The sequence below is a fragment of the Solenopsis invicta genome, chromosome 8 (assembly GCF_016802725.1).
Source record: "Solenopsis invicta isolate M01_SB chromosome 8, UNIL_Sinv_3.0, whole genome shotgun sequence".
NCBI lineage: Eukaryota > Metazoa > Arthropoda > Insecta > Hymenoptera > Formicidae > Solenopsis > Solenopsis invicta.
In genome coordinates, this window is record NC_052671.1 from 14,543,520 (window position 1) to 14,569,170 (window position 25,651).

Genomic DNA, 25,651 nt, shown 5'->3' on the forward strand with positions numbered 1-25,651 from the left:
TTCTTGCACTTCATGAAAGTTTAAAACGTGACACCGATCTCGCTGCTCAGGAGAAATCGAAATATTGACAAAAGTCGGGGTTTCTTAAGATCTCGGCGAGACTTTGTAAGAATCAGAGGGACTCACGGCGCCCGAAGTCCGCAGCTGCGGGGGTTAGGAGTTGGTCATAAGTTCAAGCCAAGAATTCGCACGGGAATGAGGAATTGAAGTAAGTTGCGGCTTTGCCGGCTCCTAGGTCCGTCGCCGGCGTCGCCGTCGTTCTCCGACGCGGCGCGGTTGGCTGTGCCGGATAAAAAGTTGAGAAAAGCAAGAGTTGAGATCAATACCTCCGACCGACCTTCCCATCGCGACTGCCTGTTCGCCGTAGGAGAAGGTGGTAGTCCCCAGACAAGGACCTCTCGGGGACTTCGAGCGCCGGTGAATTTCTCTCAGTTTACGTTTCCTTTCGCCAGATACCGAACTAAGAAACTCGCGTCCGCGAAACCCCCGGCAGCATTCTTATTCCCAATCTTCGCGAGCGGGAAGTTTTTCGAAGTTCGCCGGGACGACGAAGTTATTTTGTGGTAGTACGACCCGATTGTAGAGATTTTGCATCCTGCTTGGAAATACTTCGGTTACAAGATTGTTCGTTATGAAAGCTTATTAGTACAGCACCAAGTAGGGCAGCGTGCTTCAGGAAGTGACGCAGTGAATTTGAGTTAATAAAATCGTGCACTCGACGGTAATGACTCGAAATACTAATTTCCTATCCAACGGATTACATATATTGTTAGTTATTGCGGTTTATTAAACTTTGCCAATTTACCTATTCCTTCAAGTTTTAGCAATAGTATCATAAATTCTTTTCTTCATTCGAGTCCTCTATTGTGCCTCTTTACCCTTTAAAAGTACAAAATTTGCGAATTTCTCTTCGGGTAAATACAGTAGCAGTGAATTTGAGAAAAAAGTATCGCAATTTAGGGAGCGAATACCGCCCGCAATAAATACGCCCGCTATTTTCGAGTAGAAAGAAATTTACCTCGAGTTTCTTTACCTCGAGTTTCCGCGTGCATAACAGTTAGATCTATTTTCGTCGCGGGCCGTCTACTCCAAAATGGATCAAAGGTCCCCCGGACTCGCGTATTAGGGCTTTGAAAGAAAGACGCCTCTCTTTCCCTCGCCCCCGCGCCCTTTTTCTCGCTCGCTCCTCCGAGGCGTTATAACTCACTGCTAATCTAATCCGGCGCTGGCTCGCGTGGCGATGTGGTGGTGGTGGTGGTGCTCGTGCTGGTGATGGTGGTAGTGGTGGTGGCCCGGTACGTCAGACGATTTATAAAAGTGTACACTCGTGCGAAAATACAATGGGCGCTACCGTGCTGCCCGAAAGGAGAGACAAGGGAGAGAAATATAGAGCGCCGAGAGGTGAGAGAGCGAAGAGGCGAGCTCCCGCGCGCACATACGTACGTAGACCTCCTCCGACATCAGGACGGAGGGCTGTAACTCCCGTATATCCGCAACACATAATCTCAGAAACCGTAGAGAGGCTGGCTGGCGGGCGCGGGTGGGCGGGTGGGCAGGCAAGCACCCACCGTTCTTCTCTTCCCCCGACACCTCCGGACACCAGCACCCACACCCCTCTCTTCACCCGCAACTCCTATCCACTACCGGCACCTCCAAACCAAGCCACGGAGTTGTAGCTGCTAACTTAGTTTGTGAACTGCAAAATCCTCCGCCACCCACGAGGGCATACAAATAATAATTCTTTGTTTCGCGCGCCACGGAGACGTGTAAATACCGGCGTGGCTCTCTCCGGCTTGTAGAGAGTCTGCCAGACCTAACGGGAAGAAGTGAGAGAGAAAGAGAAAGGGAGGGAAGGGGGAGGAAGGAAAGAGAGAGTGAGAAACTCGGCGGGATATAGATATGCGAAAGAGGAACCGGGAGGAGAAAGCGGAAGGAGCGCAGTGGCGAAGAGGCGAAAAGACCATTCCCGCGGTAACGCCTAAATCGCTCCAACAACTCATCCGCTGAAAGTTGCGACGAGCTTTGAAGATCTACGACGAGAGATGAGGGTTTCACCTCCTTTCCTACAGGAACGATTCTCCACTTTTCTATCTACGGGATTGTTTCAACCGTGCGAAGCGTTTCCCGTTTCCGTCTCATACGCCAGCTTTTTAAGTGCAACAATCTCATCGATCGTCTCGATTGAGGAGTTCTCTTTCTACGTTTTTAAAGGAGCGTATGATTAAATTGTTTGTAGTTTGTACAAAGCGCGGTTTGTGCGAGAGACGTCTCTCGCACAAACCGCGGAAAAATGATTGCATATTAAAAATAATATTAATTATAGATGAAAACATTCGCGTGGTAAATGAATGTTAATAAAAATATAATTTGTATGATAATGAAATGCTAATAAAACTATATAATTGATTCGCGGTAATGCGCAGGGTATTCACGGGCGCGCTGTAGAAGAACGAAGGCAGACATAACAAAGATGTAGTGCGAAAGGATATTGACCGCGGAAAAGGCGGAATAAGGTGGAAGTCTAGCGATCGACGTCGAAAGTCCAACGCAGTCGTCCTGGACGGTCTGGCAATAACAGAGTAAACTCCGGGAGCCTGGGAGAGGAACGGAGCCAGCCTAGGTAGTAGGAGAAGCAGAGGCGGAAGAAAAGAGAAGTGCTGGAAAACGAGAAGGAGGACGGGGTTGGAGGGCGGGAGATCGAGGTAGGGTGGTGATAGAGGGGGAGGCGAGGCGAGTCGGTCGACGGAACGACGAGGGCGACAGGGATGAGAGCCGAGAAAATTGTGAAAGAACAAGCGAGAGGGAAAGCCCGTGCTCGAGCTCCGCGAAGAAAACGCTTCGGTTTATTTCAGTTCGATTTTTCCAGTGTCGCCGTCGCCCTGACGACAATTCGCAGGCGCGGCACAGTCCTCTTCTCTCTTTCTGTCTTCTCTCTCTCTCTCTCTCTCTCTCTCTCTCTCTCTCTCTCTCTCACACCCTCTTGCCGTTCTGCCTCCCACATTCTTTCTTTCCCTCTCTCTCCTACCGATGCTTCACTACTCCTACTCTATTTCGCGTCCTCTCTCTTTCTCTCTCTTTCTCTTTCTCTCTTCCTCTTCTTCGCCCTCTCTGGTCCGACGGAACGAACGAATGGGTTACGCCCAGATGCGCGCATCGAACCCTGGTCAATAGAGTTGTGTCTCCTCTTCGTGCCGGTCCGCCACTCCTCTCCGGCGCCCTCTCCGTCTCGCTGCGGGCAGTCTGTCCTCACGACGACGTAGAGTCCGAAAGGGGGTGTAGCACTTCCGCGGCGTGTGCGGGGAGAGGGAGCGGGGTTGCGTGTAGGTGCGTTGGTCCATCGATACAGGAAAGGGTGGACCCCTCTGCCGACGCCAGGCGGGCAGGAGTTTAACGGGGGTGCGTGGTGAGCGAGCATCCGAGCCGTTCGTAGGACCACCCCCCGAGCGATTGGAAATCTATTCCCACCCTCGAAGTCGAACCTCGACCTATCGGAGGGTTCGGTTCGGAGATATTGAGTCTGCGCTCTCTTCTCTCAACGTCGTACTTTGTTCGTCCCGTAGTTATACGCGCCGCATTATCGTTTTCTCGCTCTTCCTCTTTTCTCTCTCTCTTTCTCTTTTAGCATTATTGCCATTCCCGGGATCCAATCATTCGTTTTTCCCTCCTTTCTGTACGATCTTTGCTTCTAACAGCGAGTAGTAAGAGTAGCTAGATGTAATCGTTCCGTCGTTGTAATGACCCGATGACTTTAATGAACATCTTTATAGATCATGCGTGCAACGATGTCCGTGACAAAAAAGTTATACGAATAAAATTATGTAACGAGAAGATAAAATACGTTGCAAGGGGCAGAATAATACATTGTAGAATGATATATAAGACTACGTATATAATTTTGCTGCATCCAAAACTTTCGCAGTTTTATCTTGCTGCTGCAGTTAATTTTTATCGATTTAATTTCCAACGTATCTCTACGTACCTGGTCTAAAATAATCTCCGGCACATCAGTCGGCAATCAATGCCCTTCTCTCCATCTGCAACTGCCATGGACACCATCATCTCGAGCGATAATCATTCGAGCGCGTCAACTCGCATTCGCTTCTTTAAATCGCGCGACACGGCTCATTATCAGCGGTTAATAATTTCCAAGGGAAAAATTATTTTAACACCGGCGCAACGTGAATTATCCCAATGTCGGTGGTGCGCGATTAATATCTCGGTGCCGTTAAAATGGACTGTAACGCGGGTTTGTATATCACGACGTGGACCTGTCGTTAAGTGCGTTTATGTCTCTTTAGTGGCGCTTGCGTGAAATATTTTCGGTCGATGTCGTTGCACGTGCACACGTAACCGGGCCCGTGCACGTACACGGGCCGCGCGCGCCGTATTCGACGAACCAGCACTCCCGGGAACGGCCATACCTCATTGCACCGGACAGTGGTCAGATATTTTCACAATAGGTTCCGCGCCGGTGCTTTCATTGCAGGAAACTTCGCGGCTTGCCGGGGTGTTAAATGGCGGAGCGCCATTGAATACGCTTCCACAATACGGTCACTACGCAGTATCGTAACGCGTTTCTACCTTCGGCCGGCGCCTGCGATAGAGGAAGGTACGCGCGATATTCTCAATGCCATACTAAAATTCACCCGCGACGCGACGCGAGAACGTCCATTTCTCGCGTTCTCAAGTGCGCGCTATAACGCTTGGATCCTTCCGTTCGTTACATGTACGACGCGGAAGATGTTAAAAACTCTCTCCTAGATTGTAGACCTGATATAGACCGAGACCATCGCGGGGTGTTAATGACGACATACGACGCGTGGGAGGTCGATAGCGCAGAAATACAAAAATCGCGTAGTCACACTGTTACACGGTTTGATATACGAGGATAAATAATTTCGTCTCGCCGCATGCTCGGTAGCACGGATCTCGGATTCTATCCTCCTTGCGCTCTTTCGTGATTATTAAATTACAAAGTCGACAAGTGGATTTTACTTTACGTCGTTAGCGCAGAACTGCAAATATAGATACACACAAATGCTTCGGTTTATAGTCCATTAGAAGGAGTACTTAAGTATAATTTACCGCAACCTTTTTTTTTTCTACTGAATTCTGTCGAGAAGTTTTACCAAGGAACTATAAGAGAAAGTAGTCGGGAAGCGTGCAAGACAAGGAGAGTAGAATTGAGCTTGAAAACCGGGCAAATTGCAAAGATAATGTTGCACGCCCTTGAGTGGATATAGTCACTAAGTATTACGGCTCATATCATTTTACAGTTGCAACATATTAATGTATTCTTTGATACTGTGAAATATTTTATATCTCTTTCCGTTCTCGGAAAGTCATATATTATTTATACGTCAGCGTCACAGGACGATATTACATTTGAAGTAGCGAACGCTGATTCAGTATTCGCTTATTGATGAAACGAATTTTATGTTAGCAATTAAGTTTTGCTTTAAATTTATCAATAATACGATTTTCCAATTTATACTTAATAATAATCAGGCACAAATTGAATCACATCTCTGGTACATGGACATATTTTGGTATAAAAATGTAATATATTACGGGACCATAATATTAAGGATTTATTAAAATTACATTTATAATTACGTGACGTATGATAATTGTGCGTCACGTTCTTATTCGTTATTATCGATTTATCGCCAGTTTGTTGAATGATGATGAAAATTTAGGCGAAATGCAATGTTGACGCGAAATGATGAGGCACGTCGTCTCGTCTACCGGCCATTTCTTCGACAATGCGTTCGCACCCAGCCGAACGAGCAAGCAGCGACGCACGGCGCCGATAAAAAAGAAGAGCGTTTTCCCTCTCTGTCTCTACCTTCCTATTTCGTTCCTTTCTCTATCACAAGCGGAACCCGTTGGGGGCGGTGGCGGTATGTCGAGGACCGTCGAAGGGGTGGCCAGGCAAGGTGGGTGGCGAGCGAGCAGGGCACGGCGGGATGGAGGGCGGCTGTGCGAGAGGTGGGAACCGAAGGGTGGGACAAGAGAGGGTATAGAAGCTATCGACGTTTTTACGTAACAAATCAGTCGTAACTGCCGCGCCGGTGCTGCTGCGACCGTGCGCGGTGAACGACCAATAGGAGAGCCAGCCGATATTCGATACCCGATCACATCATAGGTTCCTGCCCGCCGCTTGAAACACCGCGGTAGTCCAATAGCCAGATGGGAAAAAGCGTCGTGGAGAGAACGAGAGAGCGTGAGGAGGAATAGGAGGAGGTAGGGAGTGACGGCGGGAGGATCAAAGTGGGAGCGAACGGGAACGCGAGAGGGAGAGGAAGGAAGAGAGCGAGAGGAAGAGGGTGCGCGCATCTACGCCAATGTCGCGGGCGATGCGCGCGGGGGTGAAAAGCGCTCCGGTGCTACCGTAGGGTTGGATTGCGATTGCACCCCAACCCGACCAGCCAACCTCGTGGCAGGCAATTCGTTGGGTTCGCCATTTTTTCTTCTTTCCTTTCTCGCTTTTTTTTCCTCCGCCGTTCTCTCGCACAACCCCGAAAACGCGTGGGGGAGGAGGGAAGGGCGAAGGCACCGACGCAGACGGTCGACTGACTTATTGTGTTTTGCGAGACTGGAGATTAATCTCCCCGGCGCGGCGCGGCGCGGCGCGGTGCGGCGCGGCGCGGCGGCGGAAAGCGGTTACGTAGATATATCTCGCGTGACGACGTATCGAAATTTCTTTGATACTCCCGGGTTTGTCAATATTCTAGTAACGTGGAATTGTTAATGAATTTACTGATGACGTGACGTATGCCGTCGCGTAACGAAACGTACTTGCGACGTTAATGCGCGCGACTTCTAAGGGACGCACTTCGCGCCTTGATAAAGAGAAGTGTCATTTATAATTCATCTCCCAGCAGACGAAATTCTAAACGCCTCCAGCTGGTAAGCGCGTATACAAAGCAGAGGAAACTCGATCCTAATATCGCCAGTGATTCTGGATACAGGGTGGATGATAGCGCAGAATTCGCGACGAAAGCGCGAGGGGGAAGGAGCGGACGGTTCTCAGAGTCCATAGGGGTTATATGAGGGACGCAGCGCGAGGGGTTAGGTGGATGTGCAGCGGGCGGAGGATAGGGGTAGTTGGTGGAAGTAAAGGCGCGAGTGTAGAAGGAGCGTTTTAATCTACGGTCACGCGGAGGAGCGAGACGCTCAGGTCGGTCCTCACTCCCGCGCCCGGATTATAATCAACCCTTTTATCCTAGGCTTTCCATGTCGCTAATTTCCATAATTACACAGACGCTAAAATCACAATATCCTCTGCCGGCAGAAAGGAGTAACCTACGTGAGCTTCCTCCTCATCCTCCTCCTGCCCTGAACGCCGGCAGCGTCACACGAGGAGAATGGTGGTTCCATGTAGGGAGACAGAGAGGGAGGGAGAAAGAGAGAAAACGAGAGGAAAACAGGGTGAGGAAGAGGGAGAGTGGTGGGCGTAAGGAAGGGAAGAGAAAGAGAAAAATAGGAGGATAGAGGGAAAGAGAACGTGGGTGGGTGAAAGGTACAGCTAGGGGGAGAGGCGGGGGGTGGAAGCGGCTCGCTAGAGATAAAGGTACTCTTTAGCTAGGATGGCGCTCGCTCGTATGTTTATGCACTCGTATCCGCGTGGCCGGGCATGGAAGTGCCTGGATAACCAGCCAAGTGACAAGCCAGCAGGTCTCCGGCTGGCAGGTCCCTGCCAGCGCAAGCATGCCTCTCGACTCGAATTTTGAAAGCCAGCCAACTCGGGAAAGTGGGTTTAAAAGTCTCTCGATAAGTGGCGGTGGACTGCGTCGACGGGAGGGGGGGAGGGGGAAGGGGAGAAAGGCTGCGTCGCTCGTAGCTACCACTAGCTACTATTCGTATTCTCGTTGAATTCGAGGGCGGCGACGATGACTGTTAGTACGCGCGCCGCCGTTCCGTCAATTTTGAACACGCCATGAGATTCTCCGTTACGGAATTCGAAGTAACAATTTCGCTTCTCTTCTCGTCACGCTCGGCGACTGTTATCAAATTCGCCGCGTGCCGACCGCCGCCGTTCGCCTCTTCGGCGCGATGCCGCCCTTTGAAAGTTGACGGAATAACAAGAAGACACGCAGAAAGACGCGAAAGAGAGTCTCCTTGGATGCCGGCAAACAAAGGCGGCCCTTTAGGCGGGTGATCCTTAAGCCGTTTGTCGGCTTAGCAATGCTACTTGGTCACTTAGTCCCGATGTTCCAGCGCGGAAGGACTCGCCGAGTGACTGGAGTTGACTTTTCTCACTTTAACCTCGCGATGCGATGCTTGGCTTCAGGAGGAGGTGGAGGAGGAGGGGGTTGCTGGAGCTGTATCGAGCGGCCCTCCTACATACATCTATCTCCTCCGACTCACTCTCCTCCTTCCCTCTCCCGGCGTTCCTCTCGCCCGCCCGCCCGCTCCATCCTCTTTCCCTCTTTTCCCTCCGACATTCGTGGCCTTCCACCCCTTCCGCCCCTTTTCCAACCTTCTCTGTCTCTTCCACCTTCTCCTCCTCCTCCTCCTCCTCCTCCACCTCCTCCTACGGCTTTACCACCCTCCCTCCCCCACCTGCCGCCCGCGCAACCTCTCGCCCATCCTTCGCGACTCACCTACCTAAACCCCCTTTCCTCAGCCTCCTCTCACCGTCATCCTTTTCTCAACCCCGACACCCTTCCGCCCTCTTTCTCTGCCGCCTCCGTCTCGCGCCGTCTCACTTCCGCTCCCTCTTTCTCTAGGCCTTTACCTCGAAATGCTCCCGCCGACAAACAAACCGCAGACACTTCGCAGTTTTACGCAATCGTAAGTTTCTTCATTTGTTTGCTCGTTTCCCCGTTGATTCAAATATTGTTGCACACGCGTGGCGACGAAGATCCATTAGCACGAAAGTACCCTCTCGCACGATAAATAATAGTCAATAGAAGAAAAAGGAAAAGAAAACGCGCCAAGAGATAAGACACGCGAATACTTTATGAAACTCGAAGGAAGGCGTATTAGCTGAATATTTATTGTCACCCGTTTTCATTTGGTCGCGTTCTTACGTTGTGAAGCAAAAAAAAGAAAATTTTGATACGAGAAGGATCTTCCATCGCAAAAATGTACACAAAAAAAAAGAAAGGAAATCGCATAAGAAATGTGTCAGAAATATCGAGCCGGTAGACGAAAGGCGAGAGCTGGAATTGTTTTCTCCTGATGCGAGCGAGGAGCGAGCAATGCAGGCGAGCAGCGACATTCTACAACTTTATGCACTTTCCTTTACTACTCGGCGGAGGGCTAGGTGAATGAGCGAGCAAAGTGGTGGGGGTTAGTCGACGCCAAAATTGCTTCCAGTGTCGAGTTGCTCGAGGAAACTTTGGATTTTGGGCGAGAGGCGGGTGAGGAAAGGTGAAAGCCGAGAGAGAAGGCGCCGGAGTACAAGGTCACGCGTTGAGTCAGATTATTAACTTTTCCCCCCTAGGAGATCCTAAACGAATCTATGCACCTCTCGCAAAGATGAACCATTTCTTGTAAGAGCGCACGGAAACGGACATGTGCGCGTGTGCACTCGTCGAAAAATTTCAACCAAGTAAAATTGTACATAACGCGGAGCGATAATCTAACCGTAGCGATTGCGATAATACGATTTCTCTGGTACGTGTCGTCCACGTCGTTAAGCGATCTGGATTCATTCCACGCGTCAGGTTTTCCGTTTCGGTCGAATCGAAGCGGCTCGAAAGAGTGCCATTTCGTTTCTCGAAATCCTATTTGTATCTCCGCGCGCGCATTAATCGCTCCGCGTGTGTACATATATATACATACATATATATATACACGTACTTACGCGTATAGGGAACGTCTTGGATGTACGATACGGGAGTCAGAGCAGAGCCGTCGTGCGGATGGGGCGTCGAACGGTGAGAGGATCGTGGACGAAGGGGGGGTCGCGGCGGGAGGGAATCGGGTGGAGTGGAAAGGTGCGGGACGTGGTGGGACGGAAGGGAGGGAAAGAGAAAGAGAAAGAGAGAGCGGGAGAGAGGGAGAGAGAAAGAGAGAAGTAGGAGAGAGCAGTATCTTGGAGACTTCGCACTGTATCTTGAAATGAGTTTTGTTGGATCAATAAGTTCCACTATAAGAACACTCTCGCTCTGTCCCGGGGTGTATCGGGGTGTTGGTTCTATCCGTGTTTATCTGTGTCTGCAAATAGATACACGGCGTACATGGGTCCACCCCCTACCTCCCTTTTCTCTTCACTTCTCTCTTCTGTCGCCCGCCCTCCCCCTCCCTCCCCGCCCCGCCGCCGCGTCTCCCCTATCTATGTACCCGCCGCCGCGCCACTCAACTATGTACGAATAGGATAGTCGCTACAAGCATTTCGAGATGAGTCGAACTCAATCTCGCGGCAGACACACGCCACGCGAAGTCTTATCCAGAACGAATCCGCCGTCTTCCGGTAATCACGTGAATATGGATACGGGAGTTTCTGTAATTAACGGCAGCGAGCGCGTCGTCGACGATGACGACGACGACGACAGTCGACAGGCGACAGACGACCGGGTGCCTGAGAGCCACGACGGACGGACGGATCGACGTCGAAATTTGGGTTACCGCGAAAGAAGTGAAGGGCAATTAATCCTGCCGATCAAACGGCGAAGCGCCGGTGATTTCGATGCAATTTTTAAATGCCACGTAAACAAGACGACGCCTGACACAATCGCGTGATTGGCAGAGCAGCTTTAAACGCTACCGAGGTTTCTTCCCTCCTCTCGTCCCCTTTCCGTTGAGAAGCTCGTTTTCTTTTGACAAGCACGATCGGTTCCGCGTCTACGTACGATTGAAATCCCGTGTAGACGCAAACTGTATCGTGGCCAATTTTTTTTAAACGTTTTTTTTTTTTTTTAAACGATTCGAAGGAGCACCGCGCGTCGGGTGGACGGCTTTACAGATTTACGGAAACACGAACCGCCTTGTTGCACGCGATTCTTATGATTTACTTTGCCGTTTAAAGCACGGTCGTTCTCCCGCCGTAGAAATTATTGACACCAAGACGATTTTTCCGAAAGCCTCTCCTGTCGCCTTTAAAATAAGAAAGCAGAACTTTCTCTTTAACACATCGGAACGCGAGCGAACGCTGCTGCATCAGCCAGAATTAAATAAGAATAAATAAGAATCAAGTAAGAAATTAAATAAAATAACCGAGGCGACGGGAGGAGCGCTATAATTGTAACGCTCGCATGGAATTGGGTCAGCGCCGTGCCCTTTCCCGAAGTAATCACAGTTTTGGAGTCAGCCTGTACCAATGCCAGAGCAGCATTACCGTATGTACCGATAGAATACAATCTATACTCAGCGTCGGGGCGCCGCTTACATAAGACCACTCTTCCTCTCTCTCTCCCTCTCTCCCTCCTCTTTCTCTCATTCTCTTTCTCGCGCTCCAGTACTGAGTACACAGTAAACAGGTACAGGTTGTATACGCATTCACGTATACACTGCGACCCGACCAGGCGACGCAGCCAACCAAACTGGTGGTGGGCTGCAGTGTCGCAGTGGAACTCGTAGATAGGGGAAACAATTGCTATCGGCCCGTAACAAATGCGCGGCAACCTGCGTTCGCAAGCTACGCCATCGGAACCACCCTCTCTTCCTTCCACCTTCCTTCGCGTTTGCCCGCACCCTCTCCCTTTACCGCGACCCCGGTCGTCCTCCGCGAGGCAGCGATCATTATATTTCCTGATTAAAATAACACTAACGCACTAGGGTTTTGCGATTCAAGCCCGACCCCGGGGACCGCCGCCGCCACCGCCGCCGCCGCCGTCTCGATCGGTCCTTCGCATTTCGTATCCCTCCTATCCACGCTCCTCCACCTCGCTACCGGTCTCCTCTCCGTTTCCTCGGGTATTTGCACAACGAACCGAGCGATTCTTGGCTTGGTGCCTGCGCCTTGACTTACGGCGCTCGTAAGAGCCTCGTAAGTTAGACGTTTGAATTTGAGCGTGATTGACTCTGCGACAGGAACAAATAATCTGAACGAATAATCACAATTTCTGTGCGTTAAATGCGGAGAGGTTTTCTTTGGGAACGAAAACCTTAATCTCTTTAGAGGTCTTTAATTCTCAACAATAACGAAAAGTGAAATGAAGAGGTTTCATTCGCGTGAAACGGTGCACATTCCTGCCTTTATTAACGTTAAAGCGATCGACATCTCGCTCTTAAAACTGCAAGCGGCCCACCAATGCGGTCCTCGAACGCGTTCTTGAAATTTGACTAAAGCGGGTTCCTGTCGGCGCGCACTCTTACTTCATCGCGGCGCAAAATGCGACGGGGAAGTCGAGATCGTCGAGTTCGTTCCAGCTGATTTAGGGTCCATCCCGCGTCTTGATCCCTCAACAATGAACCTGATCGCGGAGTCGCGACACGGACTCCGCGTCCGTTGCTCCTTTCCTCTGCGTAAATATCTAAATCTCGGGGCCCTTCCATCCGCGAGGAAGAGGAGAGGCCCCCTTTGTGCGAACAATCTCCAGCGATAATCAGAGTCCTCTTGTGTCTCCCGTGCGTGGAGCGGCGGTACCGTTTTATGACGAGGTCCGGTAAATCATCTCGCGCGGGGCCCTTCGTGGAAATGTCTCAGGGACGTCATAGGATTCGGTACGCCCGTTTCAGCGGCAAGAATTTCTCTTGCGCCTCCGCGCCGCGCGCACTTCTTCTTCTCCGATCTGCATCCGATAACGAGCTCAACTCGGCGCGGAGTATGTGACTGGCCGTGCGGAGATGCATCGCCGTGCCGTTTTTATCTCCGCCGTGGAGCAGATTTACAGACGACGACGGACGCAGACGCCGTTCTTGGTAGCGTCTCTATTGGAAGCGAGGGGACCTTCGTGCTCGTTCGCTGGAGACAAAAATACAAGACTTAAAATCATTTCCCCGTAGGAGTGAGAAATGTCGATTAAAGGGTTACATATCTTCTCAATGCTGAGAGTGATTGATTTTTGGAAATTTCTTTTTTGAAAGAATAATAAATAAATTTGATGTCTATAAAAAGGTTATGTTTTATTGACTATTAATGTGTAAAAAATAATTTTTGTAAATTGTTATGTAAATTGACTTTTACTGGGTATTTTTTGGGGGGTCTTCCGGTAAGATTCTCCAATTTTAGCGCTTTGGAATCTGTAAAATAAACGAAAATAAGAAAAATGATCACGAACCTCTAGAATAAGCGTGTCATTAAGGTCTGACATGCTGGGTTTCAAAATGGCGGTAAAAATCGATAAATTATTGCACTTAAAATTAATTTGTTTTTGTCGACAAACTCTCGACTTTTGCATGTTTTTACAAATTACTGAAATAAAAAATTGAAAAAAAATGCCCGGATAGGTCATAAAGAATTGCATTTTACACAAGTGAAAATTTATTTCATCAAAAAAAGATCGAAAACTGTTGAGTTATTGCGCTGAGACTTTTAAAGATATGGTCTCGAGAAAAACGCGTTTGACAAAGAAAATTCATATGATTGTTTTTCGGCAACCTTTCATTTTTTTCCCTGTATTCTAGACACTATAAAGTATAATTTAAGATTAAAAAAATTTGACTTTTAAAAGTTGAGAAGATATGCAACATTTAATGTAATTGATAAACTCGTTGCAATTCGCGAGCTAACCCACATTTCATAAAAAGGAAGAAAATAAAGTTCTCGGTTAATGACTTTAACTTTATACAAGTTGATTTCTTCGTTTTTATAAAAGGTGGGTTAGTTCACGATTTCAACAAGTCCTTTAATTGTATCGCCGTTAGATTTCTTTTCCTTATCATCGTATTAAAGGAGTCGTGGACCCGTCGTTTTCACTGACTTCGTTCAACATTTCTCGGAATCCGAAGGAAGTGCGGTTCCGACTGTTTGTTCTAGAGCACGGAATACGCAATCGAATTTCACTCTACTTGCTTCGCGGCGTTAAAGTCAGGCTTAACGGCTATCGCGTAAATTTCCGCTGCATCGCGATGCGCCGTACGTACGTACGTGCATACGTACGAGGAAACTGCGCGCGAGCGATTCTAAAAAGCGAAGCAATGCGCCTCGAGATACACACCGTACACAGAGGGAGAGGGAACACGCGCACACTAGCGCGCGCGAGCGCATTTGCGGTCGCTTACCGGTGCGCATATACGGCTTCACGTGCGTAATTAGAAGCCGCCGCGAACAATGAGGAGTATAACTTTTATTTCGCTTATCCGCGACGCCGATCTACCCCACACCTTCTTCGTGTACCGCTGGCTTAGCCGCGACCACGTACGCTCGGTACCGGAGGGTTCACGGGCGAGCACAACCGGCGACGACGGCGACCGCGGTACGCAGGAAACTGTTTAACTGATTGTCGCTCCGAGGTAAACTTCGCAGTCACTTTTCCGCACGCTATACGTACTTCCCGCTTGAGTTACTTACCTGTGTCACGGACGGAGGCGACATCGGTCGCGAGAGCTGCAACGGGATAATATATCCTCCTATGATGCATCTACACGTGACTTTCGGCCTTCGCGGATGCTAACCTGAGAAATTTTTTAATTAGAAGATACGTTATCGTTTGTGTGCATGTTGCATTGTGTACTTGTTTAATTTTTGACTCTCATATCTTTCTACAACGTTCTTCAACTTTTTCGATGATTTTATGTGTGAGGTATCTGAGCCGAATAAATCTCAACACTAAATAAAACTCACTTTCGAATTTATCACCTGAAAAACGCGTTTTAAACCTAAAGTATAAAAAAATAAAAGATGCGTCAAGAAGTAGGTAAAGAAATGCTGAGAAATTGGAACCAGCAGCAGCGTGTCTGTCTAGTGCGAGAAAAACTTGTGACGAAGTAGACGTATAAACCGTTTTTATATAAGTTTGCAGTAAAGTTGATTAAGTATTTGTTACTTTATGGTTTATGTAACAAATTACAATATTATTAAACTTTCAAATTATATATAAAAAATAACAAATATGTATATCGATTTTTTTAAATATGTTTTCTTAGAAGCATTGCGCTCAATAAATAACTTGCATGGCCACTGTTATCTGTTTGTTGTGTGTAAAGTTTGCATCAGAAGATAATGACTTTCAATGCTGCTAAATTTGAGAAGCTAAACTTCCACTCAAGTGAGAAGCAAGAATTTCCAAAGGATAAAAAATTGCAGACGAAATTAAAGAAAATTGTGATGCTTAATAGTAAAGGAGACACTAAAGGATTTCATTTTTATGATTAATAATCAGTTAAAAAAAATGATTTGGAAGACAATGCTTAGTTTCTTTGTTATTTTTAATTTATTTTCGGGCTTTATTAAAAACACAAGCATTTAATATGGCTCAATGTTAAAGTTAAAAAAAAATCATTCTTGTTTATTTATAAATATTTTATATGAAAGATAATCTTATTTTTATGACTGATTAAAATAAACATTTTATTTTCACTTAGTTTATCTTAATTATCCCCATCCATAAATAGAATTTAAAAAAAAAGATAAATTAGATGAGAAACCTTATTCGGTTGAAGTACCTCATATTTCTTTAAATCGATTAAATTTGAATCTCCATTTTTTTTCTTTGGATTGCAGAAGTGGAGATTACATTAGATCCATAATCTACAATTTTTTTTCTTGAGACACATATGCGTTTCTTTTTTCTACGGTGATAAGAGTGTGGGTGGAAGGACGATGAGCTGAAACGACTCGGGCATACCGATTACCCACCTACCCGCCACGTAGCTCCGTATCTAAGAAGTAGAGATGCGTGTTCGTACGGCACCGTGCACGAGCACGAGTTAACAAGGTTAAACACCTCAGCCGAGTTAACGGGAACATTAACACTCCACGACGATTACGATTAGAGACGTCTCGAGCGAATGAGCGAGGTACGGAGGACTTTGACGCCGCAGGAGCGCGCGGCGGTGGGGATGAAAGGCGTTAGGGGTGTCGGGGGAGACGGCGGAGAATCAGAGGGAGATTCTTGTCGGTGGAAAAGGCCGAAAGTAGGAGATTCGAGGTGGTAAAGGTGGACTTTAACTTCGAAGCCGTATTAAAAGTTCTTCGTGCCAGCGCGGATCTCCTTGTATTAGACTATGGTCCTGTGCGCTCTTACGAAGTAACCTTCTCGCGCATTGTTGTTGTCGAAACGCTATCAACCCTACGAGGATAATATATATAATATTCTATACAGCACAGGCTGAATTAGAAATAGAGAGTAGAATTATGTAAATAAGGATAACAAAGTGGCGTGACTGTGCTCGCAACAGGACTACACGACGATGAGACGAAAAATGTTTAAATAATGTTTCGATACTTACACTTGTGTTTTTTATTAAAGTTAACTTTATATACCATCAGATTGCGATTATTGTTTATTACGGAGATCGTAAGAAAGATTATCTCATTTTAATCTGATGAGACCTTTATCAGGATTTAATACGAAAGTTCTAACTTTGTAACTTCATACTTATGTATTAGAACTAATTTAATAAAGTGTATAAATTACGATTAATTTATAAGGAGCAGAAAAGGATTTACGACACCACATGTGAGAAAAATAAGGATTTAATAAGAACCTTTGTAGCGAATATATTTAAATCTTATTTTATAATAAGGTATTTACTAATTAAGCTTAGAATCAATTTTTATATGTGTGATTAAGTAAATGAAGTAAGGGCATAACAAAGAAAACATTCTTTTTCTGTATCTCGAAAGGGAATTGCGAACGAAGCAATTTGTAAGATACATACTTTAAAAGGTATTCAGCAATACCATGAGAATAAAAAAATATAAATATGTAATTTTCATTGTAATATTTATTAAAATTTTAATAAGGATTAAATAAAATTTTTTCTGAAAGATCTTAAGTATGAGTTGTAATTGTGATTAAAATAAGATCATGTGAACAATTTATTATAATATATGCCGTATGAGGGCCTCGTTCTTTTACTTTATGGGCCCCGGTTTATATTCAGGTCGACACCAATCGGGCTCTTGTTACAATCTTACTGTAATAATAATATTTCTCTGTGGATTTACTTGAGCACCGTAGAATTGAAGAACGCGATCGGAAGAGGTTTCGCAAAATTCTCACCGTTCTCAAGAATGTAGCGACCTGTTTACAAGCTTCATACGCAAAGTCGTAAAGGTCGATGATGCGACAAATGGGAGGAGGGTCGATCACGGTCACGGTATTCGGTGCCAAGGGTCAATCAACGGTACGACAATCTCTCAAGCTATTTTCGAGCTCCCGTCGGGGGCGACCGGCCGTAGGAATATATCGATAGAACGCGCATTATCATATTATGGAACTCTCCATACAGTTTCAGCCGACCTCCCTTCCTTAATTTAAATTCTATTACACCCGATCTCTATTCCCTCTTTCCTATGAATATTCAAACTGGGCGAGACCTACCCCCGCCCACCGCCTTCCTCCCACCATCTCTATCGGGTATCCAAAGAATTAAATTAATATACCGGGCGAAACAGCCCTTGCCACCTTCCCCTCGTCCTTCCCGCTTCCTTGCTCCTATCATCTCGTCTACGTCGCACCAGTTCGCGCGAAGGAACTAACCGTGGCGTGGAAGGGGGGGGGGGTATTTCGCGTCCCCTTAGAAAAGCTCGTCTCGACGGCCATTAACGTCGTTTTCACGTCGAAGCGGGATAATTAGCTCGAAAAATCAGAGTTCGATCGATCGAACAACATTCTTCTCGGAGCGAGCCTCGCTCGCTCGTTCAACAAATATGAATACGAATGATTTTTTTTCGAGGCTTTCGCGAGTTTTCAGTATAATATATAATGAGCTAGAATTTCTCAAGATAATGTTGCACAATATAACCGTTCAACCAGATGGAAGTTACAATAGCGCGCCTTGTCGACGAAAGCCAAAATTTTCTCATGGCGATGAACGTGCTGATTAGCGTTCGAGAAGGGGGAATGATGGGTAGACAACAGCGTAAATCATTGGTACGCGTATCTCGATCAAAATAGAGCACGGATACGATTACTATCTCCCTGGCAGGTACGTTCCGTTAGTACCAGTTATTACTGCTATCCATTATAATCTTACAATGTTGCCTCATCACGAGCACTATATATTTATAGTACGCTCGGTTGATTCGCCATAATTATCAGTCGCCTACTGAAGAAAACTCGCGTGCTTTCGCACAGAGCCGCGTATCGCAATATACGTTTCTTTGAATAGCAATAATGGATGTTATGATCAAACAGGCTTTCCATGCTCTGAGAAGAACGATTTTATTATATCAACAAGACGTATGTGATTAAATGTGATTCAACCGCACTGGTTGAATAGATCAGAATTTTGAACAACGCAACCAGATTCTTTCTTTCAGTGAAAATAACGCATTTGCCGTGCGTCTTTCCTGCGAATATTGTTAAATATTCTATAATGCACGATGGTTACGAACATACTGAAGAAAAGAATCTTATTGCATTAATTCGAAATTTATATAGATTCAGTAGATCAGTATATCTGTTCAAAAACGGACAGTCAGGAATCTATAGGTAATACCTAAGACCTTGTTCGTTGTTTTCACTTAAAAAAGAGTCCGGTTGCATTATTTAAAATTCTGATATATTCAACGAATATACTTGTTGGAAAACAAATTAAAGTTCTTACAGGAATTGTCAGATAGTATGATTAATTTTTTCTAAATAAACCTATTAGAGTGTCTTGATAATACTTAGCACTAAATTTATTTAGAACAAGTACATGATAAAGAACAATTAGCTAAAGTGTATATAATTTTACCGGGGGAGAGTTTTAGTGTTTCAGGTGCCATTAATTGCATTTTGACATGTATAACTTTTAGCAATTATCAGGTTTGTAAATCAGGTTTTTGCACAGAATTAGAAATTATTATGTCAAAATGTCTCTCACTTACTTTGAAACCAAATTTGGGGAATCGCGTTCAAGTAAGAGAAACCTTTTTATTAGAATATCGGCGAAAAGTTTAATCTCTAACTGCGTTTTTTATAGTGTTTTGTGATTTTTTAATTACTAGGTTTTTTAATTATTAGAAGCTTCATAGATCCAACTAGAAAATGGTAAACAAGATTCTTGCAATGAAATCCTAATGTAGGCGATAACCAGACATTTGGTTTTACGAAAACGAACTCCACCAAACACTTTTTATTGTGTTCTTGCACGTATCAATTGCATATATATTTTTTTAAATTTATAAACACAACAATCAAGCATAAAAACACACTTACCAATCTACCATAGAGACTCTCGATAAACTTCATATTTCGTATCGCTGTGTACGATACGTCTATTTCGTTTATTCCGCAGCTCGGAGGGAGGTAGCATCAACGCCGGAAAAATCCACGAGCGGCCGGGCACGGAAAACGCGAGTCGAATGGTCGCGGCGCTCCGCAGCACGGCCGAGTTAAGTAGACCATGTCCCCGCGCGGCTCGCCGCCGCGTCGGCCGTCCGGGAACGCCACTAATGGCGAGATAGGCTTGCTTATTATGTGATAAATATAGAAACGTAATTATCGATAAGCGTTAATGAGTGTTCCCGTGTGCACGTAGGGTGTGCATCCTTCAGAATCATGCACCCGCGCTTGCTCACGCACGTCGACGTCGAGGAGGCGTCCGTTGCATTGTTCTCGCGTACGTGTGAGAGCTCGTATCTTCTTCTTGCCCCTCCCACATCCCTCATCACCCTCGTATATTTCCCTCCTCCCTCTCCTCTTTCTGTTATTGTAAATAAAAGCGCACGTATGTGCATGGCTTCCGTCCGCGTGGGGAGGATCGCGATATCGAGGTGGTATGCGTTCCGCGTGGATATCTCCGTATCGTCCAGTAGGGGTCGGAAAACTCAGTAAGATCACCGATAAATATAGCACGTCGAATGAGCACCATGCCCGCCGGTTAGATCTTGCGATCTTGATCGTGGCACGTCGTGCAAGACGCTCCGCGCCGCGGCGTTCTTCTTATTTTCCTGCCTTTTTCCTCGCGTTCGTGCGCGGACCCTCTTCTCCTCCTTTTTCCTTCCACTTGATCGCCATGACCGTGTGTGTGTGTACTGCGGGTGGGTGAGACAGTCGTGTGCGTGCACATGCCTACCGAGTGGAACTCTCGCGAGATAATTTGCGAGGGATGATGCGCTGTGCTTCGCGTGCGAGTCGACTAGAAGTCCAATCTACCGGGGATCTTCTCGAAATCTTGAGCGATGATTCGCCTAGACGCGCTCCTGCAGTTGCGTTCGGCGCGAGAAACGCAAGGTTGATTGGTTTTAATGTTTATCACTGACATATGTCTTAGTTGAATATTAATGTTTACGAATTGTTTATCTTGGATTACGTAAGGTCTAAAGCACAAGAAGAAAGAACTTTTGGAATTATGTACATTGATTGTGAAAAGTTAATTTAAGGATGTACAGTACATTTCTCAAAATGTTAAAAAATTATGAAAGAATTACAGATTGTTTTTATTGCATTTGAAAATAGTAGGAAAAATTTGGTGGCGATTTCCTATCTGGGTGAAAAATTTTTTCAACAAAAAGTATAATGGACTCGTGTTTTAATGAAAATGTAATTAATAATGTAATAATGAAAAAATCTGAACTCTTTTTATTTAAGTACTTTAAATCTTTGAAATAATTTATGTACTTAATTATTTACAAAGTAATTAAACAGATGGACACAATAAGACTTTGTATAAATAATCTGGAATACTTAAAGTACTTGCACAAAAAAATGAAATTTTTCTTAATGTTGTAAAAAAATAATTTAATTTTTAATAACAAATAGAGTAAGTAAACTATAAAAATATATTATTATTTAAATATAATCGTATTTGTGCAACTTTCATATGTAGTTAATGTTATGTATAGTGAAGTGTTGATTATCAAGCATATTTCCAAATTTTATTTACTTTGTAGGGACTGAATGTCAGATACATCCTTAATTTTAAGTAGTTGACGGCGGAAGAGGATCAAGCCAAATCAAAATGTTCCGTCTTTGGTGCTAGTTTTACATAAACAAATCACTTATTAGAGCTAAAACATATTTATTTTTTGATCTATACGTCACTATGCTGTTCTAATGCATACGAGCGGGTTATCCCTTTAAAAGTATATTACCGCTAAAAGTATGGAGGAAATTTGGTAAAATTCATAAATAAGACGAAAGATTAAAAATTTTAACGTATCTGAATAATATTAAAATGCTAAAATAAAACTCTCTATCTCTCTTTCTCTCTTTCTTATAACTAATTTCCAATTAATTAGTAACAGTTAGCTGAAACATTACGTCCTGCGTTTGTACATTGATTGACACGATACTTTTACATTTCAGTTTAAAATATTCTCTTATAATTTATTTTGCAATCTTATATCTTGTTAAAATGTGAAAATTACGCTCGTTAAATATTTCGATCTACGATAGAACGCTTATTTTCCACACCGATACATGACAATCTTTTCGTAACTCTTCCCGGAATAATTTCGGCGTCGCTGGCACCTTTTAATCAATGTTCCTAATTTCATTCGGTCTGTCACATTAATCATCCGATTCCACATTCAAGCTTGTCTCAAAGATTCGATTAAAACTGACATGAATACCAGTGACAGACATACCAGACGAGAATCTTTATGCTTCCGGGGCGTAATCATTCCCAAGATTCACTTGTGGTCTCACCAAAATTGGAAAAAATAATAATGAGAGAAATAATCACGTTTCAAGTCAATGCTCTGATCGTACTCTCGGTGATGTTCAATGAGAACTTCAACTTTGCACATTTGAAGGACAATTATTTACATTGGCACAAAGAAGTCAGCCGATAAGAAATATATGTATCTCCAGTGAATTATCTAATACGGAAAATAGCGAGAAAAACGATGGCGAGAGAGAGGAGGTGGCGGTAGAGGACATCCCTAGCAATCTAGATCGGCATGAATCTAACGGGCCAGTCCTATCAGCGTGTTGAACGAAAAGAAGGAAGAGGCGACAAGTTAGATTCGTGGTACCGATAGCACGTTCCATCCCAGGATGAAGCCGATCTTCAGGAATCCGAAAACACGCGCCGTCAGGCCCGTAACAAGATCCCGTTAAGACACTCGGTCGGTTGGTCCCGGGAGAGCGCGCAATCTTCGGAATCAAACGAAGACATAGATCATTCTAAAAATACGCTCTCACTACCGTCGCCGCCACCGCTGTCGCCGTAACCTTCACCTTCTTCATCTTCCCCGTCGGACACCGCCGGGGTGGATAATACAAAGCGTCAGGACGATAAGGTATTCGCATAACTCCTTTTGAATTATTTGAGTTATTTCACTATTAGATACGGTATGCGGCCCTTGCGAGCCGCGACGACGACGACGAGGACGACGACGCCGAAGCAAACACTCGAGTGCGACGCGACGCTCTCGTCATCGTGCTCTCGCGGCTTTAGCGTGTGTTCCGAAATCGTGCGTTCTAATCCTCTTATAAAATGCCATTTTCGTTATTAACGGGTGTCAGAAACTGCTTTGTGTCCGCGTCGTTGTTGACACGTGACGATCACGGAAATAATAATCTCGTTAATTCGGTAATAATTGGACAGCCGAGAATAATGCGTTAACCCCTTTGAGTCTGATTTTTTTTTAGAAAACTGCATATATTATTTAGTTATTTTAAAACATTTGGAGGACCGTTGAATAAAAAAGTGGGGTTGAAATATGGCGGATCTGAAAAATAAAATACAGCCTTGGTGCCAAAATTATAGGCATTTATGCCTTCTTCATTTATCCAAAAATTTTTTTATCTGTATTATTTAAAATTGACTACTGGCATCATACATAAATTTAAAGGGTTCTCGAAACAAAAATTGATTCACATTTGAATTTCTCTTTAAATTCTTTCAGCTAAAGATATTCAAAAAATAAAAAGTGCTCATAATTTTGGCCAAGGCTGTGTCGTCAAATTATAATAGAGTTGTTTATTCCATAGGATTTTTGGAGTTATTGAATATAAAAATAATATCGAAACATGAAAATTCAAAATGGCGAATCTAATATGGCAAATTGAAAGAATAAAATATTATAAAATTATGAGCATATTTCATTTCATTTATTGGTTAAAATTTATTGGACAACAAAGTTTTGTTTATTATAGTTTTTTCTTTACATCTATAAATATTAATCATTAGCACTTCCTCATTGATAGTTGAGTATTTTTCTTATCATTGAAACACAAAAGGCTGGAAAATTACAAGTGCTTATACATTATGTATGGCATATGTATCGTCAAGTTTATGTTATACATATATCAGTCACATTTGAATAATCATTATGCATGAACCTCCCATCATTAGTTTGAGAACTTTCCATTCGTACTGACTTAACAATTTCTTATATTTTATAATTCCATTTATTACAATCTTTTCAGTTAAAGTTTAAACAATTTCCTTTAAAACATCTATTAAATCTTAGTTGAATTGAATAGCTTAACATTCACCAAAGATATGATTCTTTTTTTTAAGACGCCGGACATAAATGTGTCCCACGAAACACGAAAGAGTTAATTATGATCGCAATAGAGATAACATAATAGTTTTCCCAGGAAATATATCATTATGTCGTAGTCTAATTATAATTGCCAACTTATTAATGTCCATAGTATGTAATTTTTACAGAAGGTATTAATTAGAATTTTAAAGACATTTATTTTAGAAGAGAGAATTCGCGGTAAGGACTGCGAAAGAGAGAGAGCTGCCATAGTCGCGTCCGCTCTCAACTGCTGTACTTTGAAAATGACTCTCGTGTTCTATTTAATCAAAATCACCAATTTTCATCCCCGGCGATCGCACATCTCCGGACCATTGTCCGCGTCGGAGCCGGGAAAGCGCGCGCATCAGGCGTCGTCCAGCTGATAATTGTAAGTGAGCGCTCAGCTCGAGCGGACGCACGAGGTGTGACGACGGCGCGTTTCGGCGATTATCACGTCCGTCACGATTATGCGAACCGTCACGTACCGACGCCGACGCCGACGACGACGACGACGACGTCGGCGCGGCGGCAGCGGCGGCGGTGGCGTTGTCGGGAGACCGAGCGATCTGCGCGTCGCGTCGCGTCGTCATCCTCGGCCATCATATACTGGCATGCATGGCGGATTGCTGATTTTTATAACTGTTTTTCACAAACAACCGCTCTTTCCGGCCGCTACGAATTACTCTACGAATTACCGCAAACGGTGAATTCCCAGCACCTGAGATAATCGTTTCAGAATTCTGTTTCTCCCGGCACCGAGAAAAATGATTTTATTGTGTCAATAGAGAAAAAGGAGAGATAAAAAAAAACTGGTAAAGTATTTCAGTAAGCTGATTTTGCTATATCAGTAGCTAACGATATTTCGTCAATTAAAGATCATTGCAATGCGCATATTCGCGTTTTGTTCGTTAACATGTTTACTGTATAAAATTATAAATAGAATTCTGTCCCGAGTTCCGTCGCAAATTATAGATCGTGTAAAATTGAGCTCGACTAATGAAATATAGTTACTGATATCAGTTTATTGACACTTTTTCTTAAAGGGATATATGTACATACAATTGAGTGCGTTTTAATGAAACCAAAAGCAGAATTTCTGGTTATTACGAGATTTTTTTTATAATCAGGACGTTTGATAAACTTTACTACAACCCGGTAATTCCGACTTGATTTCTGATCCGTTTGCTTTTGAACAGACGTTCCGGTTAAATCTACCAGATTTCTAAATAATGCAACAAGACCGTCTTCATTGTACATACTCCGTGCGATATACAATTATGATATTAAAGATAGACAGATATTTTTGTCTGTGAATGATATTACGACTTGAAATATCTTCCTCAATAATTGGAAACTCGAAAAGATTTGGACTTTTTGTTAATTTCGATATACATAGATCCGCATGGTTCATCCAATAGCTTTATCGCACTGAGAAAAATGATTCGATTATATCAACATTGAATGCGTTTTGATGAAACCAAGCAGAGTTTCTGTTATTATGATGAGACTCGAAATTTTGCAACTAGAACGTTCGACAGACCTTATGATCATCCGGCATTTCTGATTTCTAATTCGTCCGTTTCTGAACGGATATACTGGTTCGAATCCATCAGATTTCCAATTAATGCAACAAGACTTTTTTATCGGTGTGTAAAATGCAACAACTACGTGATGAAAAATAATTCTTTGCTGTTTTTTTCTATCTTCACAATCTTCTTTGTCTTCCCTCATAATCCCGTCTTCCTCCATCTTACGCACGCGTTCTCCATCTATTTCTCGTTCCCGGAGAAAGAACTTTTTATCCGGTCGCCTCGTTTGAAGGTTCTACGTCGCACATTCTCCCTCCGTCTCTCTCTGTCTCTCCTTTCCCGTTTGCTTCCTGCTTCCTCTTGGTCGATGGCGTCTTCGTTTGTTGCTCGCGTGTCCTCGTCGCTCGCTCCTTAATCGAGGCGACAGTGCTCGGCCGGGACATTAGCCGCTCACACCGCCATGAAACTTCGTTCGACCGTATTAACTATGGCCGCGCGATTGTTCGCGCCGCGCCGAGACGGCCGCGCGATGATTTCACCGGAAACCTGCGACGCGGTGCGTAAACAGCGTGTCCGTGCTGTCGACCGATAGTCGACGCCGGACAATCGCTGATGGGTATCGAGACGGTCGGCGCGCTCACAAGAAAGTACA

General features: G+C 44.6%; 1 long non-coding RNA gene across 1 annotated transcript; it reads right to left on the bottom strand.

Annotated features, from left to right (window-relative positions):
• Positions 1-5,544: 5,544 nt before the first annotated feature.
• LOC120358439 lies at positions 5,545-20,025 on the bottom strand. The gene is made up of 3 exons (XR_005575400.1): positions 19,209-20,025; positions 14,408-14,511; positions 5,545-12,859 (listed from the first exon to the last, which is right to left on the bottom strand). It is a non-coding gene; the product is annotated as an uncharacterized LOC120358439 (long non-coding RNA).
• Between the last annotated feature and the right edge of the window lie 5,626 nt (positions 20,026-25,651).